At 37.5% G+C, this 15,248-nt stretch overlaps 1 protein-coding gene across 2 annotated transcripts in view; it reads left to right on the top strand.

The window, feature by feature from the left end:
* Positions 1 to 15,248, top strand: part of TRADD (TNFRSF1A associated via death domain) — a 266,331-nt gene that overhangs the window by 110,234 nt on the left and 140,849 nt on the right. The window lies entirely within an intron of this gene.

Here is a 15,248-nt window from a genome sequence, read left to right as displayed (position 1 = left end):
AGGAGGTAGATCATCACTGTTTAGCATTCTGCTATTCACATGTCCACGTGCTCCTGGCTGAGGCTGGCTCTCTTTTTGCAAGCTATGTTGCCTGCAGCAGAGAAGTGGTCAGTGTTGAGCTGCTATTTAGTTCATCTGTAAATGTAACACACTCAAAGCGTGCAAATTAAAATATTGTGCAGTTTTGATAATTGAAGTGAATTGGAAAGTTGTTTAAAATTGTGTGCGCTATCTGAATCATAAAAATTTAATTTTGACTTTAGTGTTCCTTTAAAGGTATGACAAACATAGCAGAATGTCTTAGATAACGGTACTAAGTCCTGTTCTGTGTAATATTTTAACCCCTGATAATTTAATTGGGTTTTATGTGTTTAAACACCTGTAAATGTGTTGTCATTCTGGTTTTGAAAGAATTAAGGTAGCATTAATATTATTAAACTACACATACAAGTGTGTAGATTTAAAGGGGAATTAAACACAAATTGTAAGCTGCATAATAATGTACCTTCGAATATGAGAAAAATTTTGCAATGAATTAATGCAGTTGTATTTTGTCAAATAAACATATAATTTTAGGTTTCTTTCTTTTCACTGATTTCCCTGTCCCCCAGAACAAAAGAATTCTTGCTAACCAATCACAAACTAATACTCCGATATATCATGAGCTCTTTTCTTTCATGTAATTGGCAAGAGTCCATGAGCTAGTGACGTATGGGATATACAATCCTACCAGGAGGGGCAAAGTTTCCCAAACCTCAAAATGCCTATAAATTCACCCCTCACCACACCCACAATTCAGTTTTACAAACTTTGCCTCCTATAGAGGTGGTGAAGTAAGTTTGTGCTAAGATTTCTACGTTGATGTACGCTTCTCAGTTTTTTTGAAGCCCGTTTCCTCTCAGAGTACAGTGAATGTCAGAGGGATGTGAAGGGAGTATCACCTATTGAATGCAATCTACCTCCCTTTTCAGAGCAACGATATACTCTCATATTCCATTACCTCTACTGATAACCGTTTCAGTACTGGTTTGGCTCTCTGCTATATGTGGATGGGTGTCTTCAGGTAAGTATGTTTTTATTACTTAAGACACTCTTAGCTATGGTTTGGCAATTTATGTATTTATATAAAGTTTTAAATATATGTATTGTACTTATATTTGCCATGATTCAGGTTTCAGTATATTTCCTTTTGCAGACTGTCAGTTTCATATCTGGGAAATGCATTTTTTATGGAAAATTTATTTCCTACCTGGGGTGTAGTCTTTTTTCAATTGACTGTCATTTTCAAATTCGCGGGCAGAATTAGGCTCGTGAGGGCGCAAAATGCTAAAGTTTATTGCGCCATTCATTACGTTCATTGATGCAAATTTGTCATTTCCTCCATCTTAGTTGACGCCGGGTCCTTTCACAAGGTTGCGTCATCTATGACGCCAGTGTGTCATTTCTGGACGTTTTTGCTGCCAAAAAATATTTTTCCTGTTTGTTGTGCGTCATACTTGACGCCAAATATTTTCTTTTATTAAGACTCCATTCTTTTTTTGCCTCCTGCCTTTTTCTATGTCAGAGGGCTATGCTGTTTGCATTTTTCCCATTACTGAAACTGCCATATAAGGAAATTGATCATTTTCTTTATATGTGGGTTTTTTATTTTACATTTGCAAGATGTCTCAATCTGTTCCTGTCTCAGAAATCACTGTTGGATCCCTGTAGCCTGATAACAGTTCTACCAAAGCTAAGTGCATTTGTTGTAAACTTGTGGAGGTTATACCTCATGCTGTGGTTTGTAATAGTTGTCATGATAAACTTTTATATGCAGAGAATGTATCAATCAGTAGTAGTTCATTACCTGTTGCTGTTCCCTCAACATCTAATGCACAAAATATACCTGTAAATTTAAAAGAATGTATTTCTGATTCTATTCAGAAGGCTTTGTCTGCCACTCCGCCTTCTAATAAATGTAAAAGGTCTTTTAAAACTTCTCATAAGATTGATGAAATTTCAAATGACCAACAACATACTAAATTATCCTTCTCTGATGAGGATCTATCTGATTCAGAAGACCCTGCCTCAGATATTGATACTGACTGACTTATTTATTTAAATTGGAGTATATTTCTTCTATTTTAAAAGAAGTGTTGATTACATTGGATATGGAGGAAACTAGTCCTCTTGATATTAAAACTAGTAAACATTTATAAACCTCCTGTGGTTATTCCAGAGGTTTATTTATAAACCTCCCGTGGTTATTCCAGAGGTTTTCCAGTTCCTGATGCTATTTCTGATATGATTTCTAAGGAATGGAATAAGCCTGGTACTTATTTTTTCCTTCTTCAAGGTTTAAAAAATTGTATCCTTTGCCAGAAGTTAGATTGGAGTTTTGGGAAAAGATCCCCAAGGTTGCTATCTCTACTCTTGCTAAATGTACTACTATTCCTACGGAAGATAGTACTTCTTTTAAAGATCCTTTAGATATTAAACTTGAATCTTATCTAAGGAAAGCTTATTTATATTCAGGTCATCTTCTTAGGCCTGCAATTTCTTTGGCTGATGTTGCAGCTGCTTCAACTTTTTGGTTGGATACTTTAGTGCAACAAGTATCGGATCATGATTTGTCTAGCATTGTTAAGTTGGTTCAACATGCTAATAATTTCATTTGTGATGCCATTTTTGATATTATCAAAATTGATGTTAAATCCTGGAATGCTGATATGACTTCTAAGTCCAGATTGCTATCTCTTTCTTTCCAAGGTAATACATTATTTGGTTCTCAGTTGGATTTAATAATTTCAACTGTTACTGGGGGAAGGGAGTTTTTTTGCCTCAGGATAAAAAACCTAAGGGTAAATCTAAAGCTTCTAACCGTTTTCGTTCCTTTCGACAATAAGGAACAGAAACCTTCCCCCAAGGAATCTGCTTCCAATTGGAAGCCTTCTTCAAATTGGAATAGATCAAAACCAGCCTCCAAGTCCGCATGAAGGTGCGGCCCTCATTCCAGCTCAGCTGGTAGGGGGAGATTAAAATTTTTCAAAGATGTTTGTATCAATTCGGTCCAAAATCATTGTATTCAGAGTATTGTCTTTCAGGGGTACAGAATAGGATTCAAAGTAAGACCGCCTGTGAGAAAAAAAATTCTCTCACGCATTCCGGTAAACCCAGTAAAGGCTTAGGCTTTCCTGAAGTGTGTTTCAGACCTGGAGTTATCAGGGGTAATCATGCCAGTTCCGTTTCAGGAACAGGGTCTGGGGTTTTATTCAAATCTCTTCATTGTCCCAAAGAAAGAAAATTAATTCAGACCAGTTTTGGATCTAAAGATTTTGAATCAATATGTAAGAGTACCAACTTTTAAAATGGTGACTATAAGGACTATTCTGCCTTTTGTTCAGCAAGGGCATTATATGTCCACAATAGACTTTCAGGATGCATATCTTCATATTCCGATTCATCCAGATCACTATCAGTTCCTGAGATTCTCTTTTCTAGACAAGCATTACCAATTTGTTGCTCTTCCTTTTGGCCTAGCGACAGCTCCAATAATCTTTTCAAAGGTACTAGGTGCCCTACTCTCTGTAATCAGAGAGCGGGGTATTGTGGTATTTCCTTATTTGGACGATATCTTGGTACTCGCTCAGTCTTTACGTTCTGCAGAATGTCTCACGAATCAACTAGTGTTGTTTCTTCGAATACATGGTTGGAGGATCAATTTACCAAAACGTTCTTTAATTCCTCAGACAAGGGTAACCTTTTTAGGTTTCCAGATAGATTCAGTGTCTATGGCTTTGTCTCTAACAGTCAAGAGACATTTGAAATTGGTTGCAGCCTGTCGGAACCTTCAGTCTCAGTCATTCCCTTCAGTAGCTATCTGCATGGAAGTTTTAGGTCTCATGACTGCAGCATCGGACGCGATCCCCTTTGCTCATTTTTATATGAGACCTCTCCAGCTTTGTATGCTGAACCAATGGTGCAGGGATTATACAAGGATATCACAAGTAATATCCTTAAATCCCAATGTTCGACTTTCTCTGACTTGGTGGTTAGATCACCATCGTATAATTTTAGGGGCCCCTTTCGTCCATCCAACCTGGACTGTGATCCCAACAGATGCAAGTCTTTCAGGTTGGGGAGCTGTTTGGGGATCTCTGACAGCACAAGGGGTTTGGAAATCTCAAGAGGCGAGATTACCAATCAATATTTTGGAACTCCGTGCGATTCTCAGGGCTCTTCAGTTTTGGCCTCTGTTGAAGAGAGAACCGTTAATTTGTTTTCAGACAGACAATGTCACAACTGTGGCATATGTCAATCATCAGGGTGGAACTCACAGTCATCATGCTATAAAAGAAGTATCTTGGATACTTGTTTGGGCGGAATCCAGCTCCTGTCTAATTTCTGCAGTTCATATCCCAGGTATAGACAATTGGTAAGCGGATTACCTCAGTCGTCAGACTTTACATCCAGGAAAATGGTCTCTCCACCCAGATGTGTTTTCTCAAATTGTTCAGATGTGGGGGCTTCCAGAAATAGATCTGATGGCATCTCATCTAAACAAAAAACTTCCCAGGTACCTGTCCAGGTCCAGGGATCCTCAGGCGGAAGCAGTGGATGCGTTGACACTTCCTTGGTGTTATCAACCTGCTTATATTTTCCCGCCTCTAGTTCTTCTTCCAAGTGTGATCTCCAAAATCATCATGGAGCAATCGTTTGTGCTGCTGGTAGCTCCAGCAGGGCCTCACAGGTTTTGGTATGCGGATCTTGTTCGGATGTCCAGTTGCCAACCTTGGCCATTTCCACTAAGGCCTGACCTTCTATCTCAAGGTCCATTTTTCCATCAGGATCTCAAATAATTAAATTTGAAGGTATGGAAATTGAACGCTTAGTCATAGAGGTTTCTCTGACTCATGATTCATACTATGTTGCAGGCTCGTAAATCTGTTTTTAGAAAGATTTATTATCAAGTTTGGTAGACTTACATTTCATGGTGTTCTTCTCATAAATTCTCTTGGCATTCTTTTAGAATTCCTAGAATTTTACAGTTTCTTCAAGATGGTTTGGATAAAGGTTGTCTGCAAGTTCCTTGAAAGGACAAATCTCTGCTCTTTCTGTTTTATTTCACCGAAAGATTGCTAAACTTCCTGATATTCATTGTTTTGTGCAGGCTTTGGTTCATATCAAGCCTGTCATTAAATCAATCTCTCCTCCTTGTAGTCTTAATTTAGTTTTGAAGGCTTTGCAGGCTCCTCCGTTTGAGCCTATGCATTCTTTGGACATTAAACTACTTTCTTGGAAAGTGTTGTTTCTTTTGGCCATCTCTTCTGCTAGAAGAGTTTCTGAATTATCCGCTCTCTCTTGTGAATCTCCTTTTCTGATTTTACATCAGGATAAGGCGGTTTTGCGGACTTCATTTAAATTCTTAACTAAGGTTTTGAATTCTAACAACATTAATAGAGAAATTGTTGTCTCTTCCTTGTGTCCTAATCCTAAGAATTCTTTGGAGAGATCCTTACATTCTTTGAATGTGGTAAGAGCTTTGAAACATTATGTTGAAGCTACTAAAGATTTCAGGAAGACTTATAGTCTATTTATCTTTTCTGGTTCTAGGAAAGGTCAGAAGGCTTCTGCTGTTTCCTTGGTTTTGTGGTTAAAGCTTTTGATTCATCAAGCTTATTTGGAGTCGGGTCAAGCCCCGCCTCAGAGAATTACAGCTCATTCTACTAGATCAGTCTCCACTTCGTGGACTTTTAAGAATGAAGCTTCAGTTGATCAGATTTGCAAAGCAGCAACTTGGTCTTCTTTGCATACATTTACTAAATTCTACTGATTTGATGTATTTGCTTCTTCGGAAGCAGTTTTCAGGCAGCTGTTTCAGTTTGATTCTTCTGCTTATGTTTTAAGTTTTTCTTTTAATTTATGAGAATAAACTTATATTTTGGGTTGTGGATTAAATTTTTCAGCAAAAAATGGCTGTTTTTATTTTTATCCCTCCCTCTCTAGTGACTCTTGCGTGGAGTTCCACATCTTGGGTATTGCTATCCCATATGTCACTAGCTCATGGACCCTTGCCAATTACATGAAAGAAAACATAATTTATGTAAGAACTTACCTGATAAATTAATTTCTTTCATATTGGCAAGAGTCCATGAAGCCCACCCCTTTTTTATGGTGGTTATGATTTTTTTGTATAAAGCACAGTTATTTCCAAATTCCTTTGTTGATGCTTTTTACTCCTTTTTCTATCACCCCACTACTTGGCTATTCGTTAAACTGAATTGTGGGTGTGGTGAGGGGTGTATTTATAGGCATTTTGAGGTTTGGGAAACTTTGCTTTCCTGGTAGGATTGTATATCCCATGCGTCACAAGCTCATGGACTCTTGTCAATATGAAAGAAATTAATTTATCAGGTAAGTTCTTACATAAATTATGTTTTTGCACATGTGCAGTTATGGAAGGAGACTGGGGTTCCTGCCCTATTTACTTAAGGTGGTTTAGCACTGATTCATCTTAGTTACTTAGTAATGGTTTAATAGTTATTAGAGCAAACAGACATATTTTCCTTTCTAATCTCCATCTAATAGCTAAATATAAATATATATTTATATATACACAATAATATTCACGCCTAAAGTCCTTAATAGGCCCACTACTATTGCAAAGAATGCTTTTTTTTTGTCTTGGTCGTTTTTGCAAAACTTATAAGTTCAAATAACAGATAAAGTAAGGGAGGGGGTTTAGACCGGCTCATAGAAAATTAGCTAAAAAGCATTAACCCAAGCCTCCCTGGGGAAAGTGGAACAAGTACACGTTTCAAATGTATTTCACAGCAAAAGGAAGCAAAATAAATAATCAATGTATATGGCAATAGTGTTTCACTTTAAATAATGAAGCATTTTATGTGTTGTTGAAATACTACATTTAATGGTCCTTTAACATTAATTATGCATTTAAGGCAAAAAAAAATATAAAAATTTTTATAAAAGTTGGAAAACACTGTAGTCCTAATCTTTATTCACTAATGAAGAAAACAGTTGAAGTTATTACTGGTGATTTTAAAGTTAAAGCATCCTAACATGAAAGAAAAGTTATTTGCTTATATTGAAAAACAGATTTATACTTAGCAAAAAAAAATTTACCTTCATGTAATACCATATACAGTAAGTACTGGTGGTCACTAACCACAGGAGTATGAAGAAACACTTTACAGAAGTCTGAAAGGATGTGTACCCACCACATATTTATACCCCTTACCATCCCACTGTACATAATGCCAAATAAGATTTGGAGAAAGGGGTTTAACCCCAAAAATTTGTTTTAGAGTGTAGGCAAAAAAAATATAATATATATATATAAATATATGGTAAAATCTTACTAGAGTATTGGTATATATGATACTGGTCGACGCTGGGTCTCCCATCTCCCATGCCTCTTTCCAGTCTATCCTATATCCCCTATCTGGTAACGCAATGTGTTTCACACTAAATTACAGACTCATGATAGGTAAGTTGTCCCCTCCTTTCATGGCAGCTTGTCTAAAATAGGTGGTGTAAGTCTTTTCCCTGCATTAGAGGGAGTGTTCTGTACACATTCCTATTCCCTTTGTTAGGCTCTAACTTGCTATAAACAGACTGGTGTCCCAGTCATAGTCGTAAAAGGCTGAGAGGGCTGTCCCTAGGTGCGTTAACAATCATGTCAAGCACTCCATCCTATCTTGGACTTTATAATACCCGATCATGATCACTGTTAGGTGATCGATAGACGGACGGACTTGTTTCTGGATTCCCAGTCACATAAACTGCTATTGTGCAGGCCGCCCACTGACCGCAGGCTATGTTTGATACAGGCTGCAGAGGTGGGCGGTGACATGATTCTCGCCATAGGCAACGCTTTTGCGCCAATTCCATTTGAGATCAATTGCGCAGTAGTTCTGTGGGAAAGTGGTAGCAACGCGTCTCAGCAGGACCAGAGGTGGTAAGATGCCCTAAAGAGGACTTACAAGGGGACAGTCATTAGGTGCTTTGGGTCCCAGATACCCCGCTGTGCTCTTCACGATTATTTTTTCTTTCATGTAATTGGCAAGAGTCCATGAGCTAGTGATGTATGGGATATACAATCCTACCAAGAGGGGCAAAGTTTCCCAAACCTCAAAATGCCTATAAATACACCCCTCACCACACCCACAATTCAGTTTTACAAACTTTGCCTCCTATAGAGGTGTTGTGCTTGATTTTTATGATTTCTTCTGTGATAAGCGCTTCTAAGCATTCTGAAGCCCAATTCCTCTCAGAGTACAGTGTTTGTCAGAGGGACATGAAGAGAGTATTGCCTATTGATTTTTATGGTTTTCCTCGCAGGAAATCTTTTCAAAGGTTCTCTGTTATCGGTTGTAGGGATTCATCTCCTACCTCCCTTTTCAGATCGACAATATACTCTTATATACCATTACCTCTGCTGATACTTTTTCAGTACTGGTTTGGCTATCTGCTATATCGGTAAGTATGTTTTCATTATTTATTATTTATGTATTAATATAAAGTTTTATGCAATTATCACCTTGGAAATTAAACGCAATGTGCTCGCCAGGCGTATATAATTCGCGTTTTTTCTTCCCTCAATATTTAGTTAATAATTCCAAATTTAAGAATTGGCTACAAGCCAGTTGGAAAGAATTCTACCAGATTAATGCTGCATATGGAGATAAACCAGAAATTCTGTGGGAAACAGCGAAAGCAGTCCTGAGGGGTGAGATCAAAGCTTATCTATGCAAATGGGAAAAAAAAATAGAGAAGAACAACTAGCGAATCAGTTTAAAAATGCTTATAAGAAATATTTAAATCATCCAAATCAGACTTTCTGGGCCAATTACAATGCCGCTCGAGTAGAGAGAGACCTGTTCTTGAAACAAGGTCTAGCCCTAGAAATCCAAAAGCAAAAAAGCTAGATTTAGAGGTCATTATGGTAATACCGCAAAATATCTAGCAAAATTATCTAAAGGTTGGTCGCAGAAGAATTTTATAGCCACAATTAAGATTGGGGACAGAAGAATCACTAATACCTCTGAGATAAGAAGTGAGCTTGTCAAATACTTTCAAGAGGTCTATTTGGCAGGAGTAGTCAATCTAGAGAATAAAAAAGAATTCTGGAAAAGCATAGTTACCTAAAATAGATTCTCAGGATTTGAGCTGGTTGAATGAGCCTATCTCATTACGTGAGATTTCAGATGCGATTAAACAGGCTAAGTCGAATAAGACACCAGGCCCGGATGCTCTCCCCTCTGAGTTTTATAAACTTCTACATGACCAAATTCTTCCCACACTAGCGGTCCTTTTCAATGAGTATTATATTAAAAATCAAATGCGGTCGAGGTTCTTTTCAGCGTCGAATGTGGCGTAGATCTTAAAAAAGGATAAAAACCCAGAAATACTGTCTTCCTATAGGCCTATATCTTTACTAAATCAAGCTTTTAACGGCCATTATTTCAAATAGACTTAAGCTTATCCTGGAGCCATTAATACACCCGGATCAAGCAGGCTTCATGGTTGGAAGAAATTCAGTGAAGAACCTTTGAAAAGCGATGCTGGTTATTGATCATTTTTGGAATAGATCAATTAAAAAAAAGTTATATCATAACACAGATTTAGCCTCGCTTGTGGTCGACGCCGAGAAGGCGTTCGACTGCATAGTCTGGGATCACTTGTTTAGTGCGCTCAAAGGATTTGGTCTTACAGGGAATTTTTATCATTTTATATGTTCACTATACCAGACTCCAGCATCTGCTATTATTATTAATGGGGAGGTATCTGAGAGTTTTACTCTCCAACGAGGTACACGCCAGTGCTGTCCCCTCTCCCCTCTATTGTTTAATCTATCTCTAGAGCCATTGGCGATACTATTAAGAAGAGAATTAAAAGGAATTAAGATGGGGGATAAGAATTTTGTGACATCATTATTTGCAGATGATATTTTGCTCTATCTAAGTAATACTAAACAAGCTATACCCCAATTGTTAAAGATTATTGAAATATTTAGCTCAATTACAGGCTATAAAATTAACTGGGGGAAATCAGAATTGCTCTGGATCTACAAACCTAAGAATCATATTTCACATCCTTTTAAAGAAGTACAAGAAATTAAGTAGGTATCATTTTAAGTAACAATCCTCTATTATGGTATGATTTAAACTTTCGGAAATGTATAGATATGTTTGAACAGAAATTATTAGCTTGGCATAATCTCCCCATTTCCCTCTCTGCTCGCGTAATGCTAATCAAAGCAATTCTATTTCCAAAATTACTGTATTTATTAAAGAATCTGCCTCTTTTGATTATGAAAAAGGATTTAAAATTATTTACTAGATTTATATGGCATGGGAAGAAAGCCAGGATATCATTGGTTAAATTATCCTTTTTAAAAGCACATGGTGGCTTGGCGCTGCCTAATCTTCAGTTTTACAATTATGTTGCACTTACTAAATTCGTGCTAGATTGGATAACAGAAAAAGAACATGTTTCTTTTTTTGAATTAGAAACACAATTGGTAGCCCCATTCTCACTTAAAGCACTGATCCATATTCCAGTTGCGAGTTTGCCAGTAAATGTGACACATTTATACACTTTTAAGTATATAATTCTGGCATGGCAAAAACTCTGCTCTGAGCTGCATATTAATTTTCTTAGATCTGAATTTCTTCCTTTAGTAGGAAATCCGGCTTTCCCTCTGGGGCTTACATATAAAGTCTTTTCTACATGGGCCAGGAATGGCCTTCAAAATGTAAAGGATATCTGCGTAAACGAATCCTTAACGATCAAGACATTTGCAGAATTAAGAACTAATTTTAATATAGCAAAAACTTCCTTTTATGCTTATCTCCAGGCACAACACTGGATTGCGACTTTACGTGCAGAGGATAGTTCCAGACCCTCATTGGGGGACTTAGATGATGTGATTAGACTATACCATGCTGGGAAAGTCTCCATCTCAATTCCCTACAATATGCTCATTAAGCACCATGGGCTGATACATATTGACGATCTAGAGAGGAAATGGGCCAAATCCCTAAATTTTACTAGAGGGCATATTCTCCAAAGCTTTAAACTAGTTGATCAAACTCAAGTTTTTATAGATTGGACGGAATCTCACTTTAAGTTAACAAATCTACTATATATTACACCAGCCAAAATGACAAAATGGTATAAAAAGAAAGTTAATTGTCCCAAATGTAATGCTAGGGATGCAGACGAAATACACTGTTTCTGGAGTTGCCCTAAAACAGGGCAGTTCTGGAGTAAAGTATGTTTTTGGGTGAATAAAGCGGATGCTTGTAATCTCATTCTCGAGCCGAGATATATTTTTTTCCTTTTAAACCATGAGGAACCTTACTCGAATACGAGGCTCATAAACGCAATAATCTTAGTGGGACGCAATGTCATTCTCAGGAACTGGAAGTCTTCCTGGGAACCTAAATTCAAGGAGTTTCTAAATAAAATGCACAATCAGATTACTATGGAACAATTTCATTTAAGAGACTCTAGTGATAAGTCAATTCAAAGATTTTTTCTTAAATGGGAAAAAGTAATAATAACCTTTCCTTTAGATGCACAACTGCAGTTAATTGCCCCACTTAGGGAATCTAGCTGGTTTACCCAGCATTTGGAACTTGGCTTACTTCCACCTAATTGGAAAGTATAATTTTTTTTTTTTTAAAAAAGAGATTTTCGTTGTCTGTGTACTCTAGGCGCTTTTTTGTGTTGCTCCCCACCTACTTCTCAGCTTCCCCCCGTCATCCTGGGTCTTGGCTGATTGACCACTATAGGAAGCTCTAGGGAGTTAGTAAGGTTAATTTTTATTGGCATCAAGATTTAGATGTCACTCTTCTCCTTTTCTTTGTTGACTGTTTTGTGTTTGAAAATGCTAGTTCCTTTTGTTGTTTAATGGATTATACTCATCAAGCTTATTAGGTCTTAATTTAATATGTCAATGAAGAATTGGTCTTTTCCCCCTTTTATGTAACCAATGTGATAACAATTGACTTTCTTTGTTTTTTTTCTGTACCCTCGATTGATATTTCAATAAAAAAATATATATATATATATATATATATATAAAGTTTTAAATAAATGTATTTTACTTATATTTATGTATATTTCCTTTTGCAGACTGTCAGTTTCAGTTTGGGAAGCATGTTTTAAGAAGTTATTTGTCTTACCTGGGGTATAGTCCTTTTTCAAATTGACTGTTTTTTCTTATAATTTTGCGGGCTGAGCTAGGCTTGCGAGGTTGCAAAATGATGTTATTTATTGCGTCATTCTTGGCGTGAGAATTCTTTTGGGGGAAGGTACGTCTTTGTTGACGCAAGTTCGTAATTTCCGGCGTCTTAATTGATGCCAGGTTTCCTTGCACGAGGTTGCGTCTGTTATGACGCGAGTTGCGTCATTTCCGGATGTTGTTGGCATTAAAAAAAAATTTAACTTCCTTTTGTGTTGTGCGTCATTTTTGGCACTAAAAAAATGTTTAGTTTATTTTTCACCCCACTTCCTATATGCGCCTTTGCCTTCTATATGCTCAGAGGGCTATGCTGTTTCCATTTTTTCCCATTCCTGAAACTGCCATATAAGGAAATTGTATATTTTGCTTTTACATTTTGCAAGATGTCTCAATCTGATCCTGTCTCAGAAGCAACTGTTGGAACCCTGCTGCCTGATCACAGTTCTACCAAAGCTAAGTGTATCTGTTGTAAGTTAGCTGAAATTATATCTCCAGCTGTAGTATTTAACAGTTACCATGATAAACTTTTGCATGCAGAAAATGTCTCCATCAGTATTAATACAGTTTCTGTAGTTCCTTCAACATCTAATGTTGATTTGAAAAATTATATTGCTGATGCGATACAGGCTTTGTCTGCTATTCCACCTTCTAATAAACGTAAAAGGTCTTTTAAAACTTCTCATAAGTTTGATGAAATTTCTAATGGCCGACAACATACTGAAATATCCTCCTCTGATGAGGATCTCTCTGATTCAGAAGATCCTACCTCAGACATTGACACTGACAAATCTACCTATCTTTTCAAGATTGAGTATATTCGTTCTTTGTTAAAAGAAGTGTTGGTTACTTCAGATATTGAGGAGTCTAGTCGTCTTGATACCAAAATTAGTAAACGTTTAAATTCTGTTTATAAACCTCTTGTGGATACTCCTGAGGTTTTCCCAGTTCCTGATGCTATTTCTGACATGATTGCTAAGGAATGGATTAAGCCTGGTACCTCTTTCATTCCTTCTTCTAGGTTTAAAAGGTTGTACCCCTTGCCAACGGCTAGATTAGAGTTTTGGGAAAAAGTACCCAAAGTTGATGGGGCCGTTTCTACTCTTGCCAAACGTACTACTATTCCTATGGAAGACAGTACTTCTTTTAAAGATCCTTTAGATAGGAAACTTGAATCTTATCTAAGGAAAGCATATTTATATTCTGGCTATCTTCTCAGGCCTGCCATTTCTATGGCTGATGTTGCGGTTGCATCAACCTTTTGGTTGGATAGCCTAGCGCAACAAGAATCAGATCCTGATTTGTCTAGCATTGTTCGTTTGCTTCAACATGCTTATCATTTTATCTGTGATGCCATTTTTGATATCATCAAAATTAATGTTAAATCTATGTCTTTAGCTATTTTAGCTAGAAGAGCTTTATGGCTCAAATCTTGGAATGCTGACATGGTATCTAAGTCTAGATTACTATCTCTTTCTTTCCAAGGTAACAATTTATTTGGTTCTCAGTTGGATTCTATTATTTCAACTATCACTGGGGGGAAGGCAGTTTTTTTGCCTCGGCATAAAAGATCTAAGGGTAAATCTAAAGCTTCTAATCGTTTTCGTTCTTTTCAACAGAATAAGGAACAGAAAACCATTCCTTCCCCTAAAGACTCTGGTTCCAATTGGAAACCTTCTTCAAGTTGGAATAAATCCAAGCCTTTTATGAAACCAAAGTCTGCATGAAGGTGCGGCCCTCGATCCAATTCAGCTGGTGGGGGGGCAGATTTAATTTGAAATTATTCCAAGACATTTGGGCAGATTTTGTTCCAAATCAGTGGATTCAGAGTATTCTCTCTCTTAAGGGTATTGATTAGGATTCAGAGTAAGACCTCCTGTGAGAAGATATTTTCTTTCTCACGTTCCAGTAAATCTAGTGAAGGCTCAGGCTTTTCGGAAGTGTGTTTCAGATCTAGAGCTTTCAGGGGTAATCATACTAGTTCCGTTTCAGGAACAGGGTCTGGGGTTTTATTCAAATCTATTCATTGTCCCAAAGAAAGAAAATTAATTCAGGCCAGTTCTGGATCTGAAGTTTTTGAATCATTTTGTAAGAGTCCCAACTTTCAAGATGGTGACTATAAGGACTATTCTACCTTTTGTTCAGCAAGGTCATTATATGTCGACGATAGACTTACAGGATGCATATCTTCACATTCCGATCCATCCAGACCACTATCGGTTTCTGAGATTCTCTTTTCTAGACCAATTTGTCGCTCTTTTATTTGGCCTAGCGACAGAGCCAAGGATCTTTTCGAAGGTTATCGGTGCCCTGCTATCTGTAATCAGAGAACAGGGTACTAGCTTAGTCTTTACATTTAGCCGAATCTCACACGAATCAACTAGTGTTGTTGTTTCTTCAAAGACATGGTTGGAGGATCAATTTACCAAAAAGTTTCTTGATTCCTCAGACAAGGGTCACCTTTTTAGGTTTCCAGATAGATTCAGTGTCCATGACTCTGTCTTTAACAGACAAGAGACGAATGAAACTGGTTTCAGCTTGTCGAAACCTTCAGTCTCAATCATTACCTTCAGTGGCTATGTGCATGGAAGTTTTAGGTCTCATGACTGCATCATTGGATGCGATCCCCTTTGCTCGTTTCCATTTGAGACCTCTGCAGCTTTGTATGCTGAATCAATGGTGCAGGGATTATACTTGGGTATCACAATTGATATACTTAAATCTCAACATTCAACTCTGACTTGGTGGTTAGACCATCATCGTGTAATTCAGTGGGCCTCTTTTGTTCGTCCCACCTGGACTGTGATCACAACAGATGCAAGTCTTTCAGGTTGGGGAGCTGTCTGGGTATCTCTGACAACACAAGGGGTTTGGAAACCTCAAGAGGCGAGGTTACCAATCAGGGCTCTTTAGGTTTGGCCTCTGCTAAAGAGAGTCTTCCAGAAATAGATCTGATGGCTTCTCATCTAGACAAGAATCTTCCCAGGTACCTATCCAGGTC

This window comes from Bombina bombina, chromosome 1, assembly GCF_027579735.1.
Source record: "Bombina bombina isolate aBomBom1 chromosome 1, aBomBom1.pri, whole genome shotgun sequence".
Classification (NCBI taxonomy): Eukaryota; Metazoa; Chordata; class Amphibia; order Anura; family Bombinatoridae; genus Bombina; species Bombina bombina.
The sequence above is the reverse complement of the archived record's forward strand: the minus strand, read 5'-3'. Positions and strand labels throughout refer to the sequence as shown.